Source organism: Humulus lupulus, chromosome 8 (assembly GCF_963169125.1).
Source record: "Humulus lupulus chromosome 8, drHumLupu1.1, whole genome shotgun sequence".
Taxonomy (NCBI): Eukaryota; Viridiplantae; Streptophyta; class Magnoliopsida; order Rosales; family Cannabaceae; genus Humulus; species Humulus lupulus.
In genome coordinates, this window is record NC_084800.1 from 45,652,855 (window position 1) to 45,654,994 (window position 2,140).

Sequence of the window (2,140 nt, forward strand, 5' to 3'; positions counted from 1 at the left end):
AAATAGAAAGTTATACATATATTTATTTATATTGTTATATATTATATTATATATATTTCTTGGTAGTTGATGGCATTTAGTGCCTCCTACTTACTTATTAGTTGAGTGCATTAGTGCCTCCTAACCCTTTTTCTTTTTCTTTTACTATTTATGTTTTTTTTTTAGTTGAGTGCATTTGTGCCTCCTAAATACTTGATAGTTGAGTGCAATTTTTGCCTCCTACATACTTGAGCAATCTATCTTTTCTAGTGATGGCATTAGTGCCTCCTAAGTTTTATTACTATTATCATTGTTATTATTAGTATTGGTTTATGGCATTAGTGCCTCCTAATTTTAATTTTTGTTGATCATTTAGTTGATGGCATAAGTGCCTCCTAATTTTTATATAACTATTTACTATTGCTATTGTCATTTTTTTTTTCTTAATTATCGCATTTAGTTAGTTGTAATTTTATTGTTTAAGAAAATACTTGAAAAAAAAAACTAAAAAACAAAGCTTGTTCTTTCAACATAAGCAATTTTTGCTTAAAGGAAATTTGGCAAAGTTCCCATCCACGCTTATTAATTAACCTCGGGGAGTTGTTATTAAGTTGTGAGTAAGTGGAATCAAATAGGCCTGGGAACAAGTTAAAAAAAATAAAAAAATCATAAAAATCATAACAAAAAATATATATATATATAAATATTATAATTTTTTCTTGTTATAAGTATGCTCTGTGGTTGCGGTTCTAACTGATCTTCCACATCAGAAATTTGTTTTCTTGTGATTTTTTGTGTTACTTTGTGAAATTTGTGATATTGTATGCATCATTGGCATCGTAATTCAAAAAATCGTTTGGTGAAAAAATTAGTGTCTTTACGTGAAATTGAAAGTGTTTTTGAAAATTTAAGCATAATGGAACAAGAACCTAATGTTGTGCAAGAAAAAACTCTTCTTGAATATTTTTCACCTATTTCATCTAATGCCCCATCATGCGTTGTTTTGCCCACTACTAATGCCACTCATTTTGAAATTAAACCATCAATCATTCAATTGTTACCATCATTTTATGGTTTAGAAAGAGAGGATCCATACATGCATGTAAAAGACTTTTTGGAAATTTGCTCAACCTTTCGTTTTCAAAATTTTTCAGATGAGTCGGTTAAACTTAGGTTGTTTCCTTTTTCCTTAAAAGATAGAGCCAAAGCTTGGTTAAACTCACTTTCAACTGGAACCATAACTACTTGAGATCAACTTTTTAATAAATTCCTTGCTAAATTTTTCCCCATGTCTAAAACTAATAGTTTAAGAAGAGAAATCTCCAAATTTTATCAAAAAGATAACGGAGAATTTTATGAATGTTGGGAAAGATTTAAAGATTTATTATTAAAATGTCCCCACCATGGTTTTGAAAAATGGAGACTTGTCAAATATTTTTATGATGGTTTAACCCCTTCAAACCGACAAATGATTCAATCTATGCATACTGGAAAATTTTTAAAATTGCAAGGGCAAGAGGCTTGGGACGCTCTTGAAGAATTGTCTGTTAATTCACAACAATGGAATTAATCTGAGCCTAGGTCTAGAGCCAACCCTTCACCAAAAAGAGAAGGAAAATATGAAATAAAAGAAGAAAGTGATTTAAGAACATCATTTGATAAATTAGTAAGAAAAGTAGATGCCTTAGTAATAAGTCAATCTATGAATTCTCATGTGCAACCTAAAAAAGATGTTTGTTCTTTATGTGCTAGTTCATGTCATAATGCTCAATCATGTCCTTCTTTTATTGAACCATTTTCTGAAGAGGCTAATGCTTTACATACATATGGAAAACCTTCTTCTGATAGCCCATTTTCCAACACATACAATCCAAATTGGAGAAACCATCCTAATTTTTCATGGAGACAAAACCAACCACAAATGAATCAAGGAAACCAATTCCACCTGCCAAATCCAAATCATGCCCAACCAAGTCAACCTTACCCTCCACAAAGAAAACCTTCTTTAGAAGACACCTTACAACAATTAATGCAATCTGTTATCCAGATTTTCGGATAGCGTTTAGATGGATATCCTCGGGGAAGCAGAATTATCAATGTCTTTCACGGTAGATGACCAGAGCTCGCGGATGGACAGAAAGGCTTCGCCTCTCCCGTTTAG

The 2,140-nt window shown here is 31.4% G+C and overlaps 1 non-coding gene across 1 annotated transcript; it reads right to left on the reverse strand.

Moving 5' to 3' along the window:
- Nucleotides 1-1,282: 1,282 nt before the first annotated feature.
- On the reverse strand, nt 1,283-1,389 carry LOC133799018 (small nucleolar RNA R71). The gene has a single exon (XR_009876227.1). It is a non-coding gene; the product is annotated as a small nucleolar RNA R71 (small nucleolar RNA).
- Nucleotides 1,390-2,140: the final 751 nt, after the last annotated feature.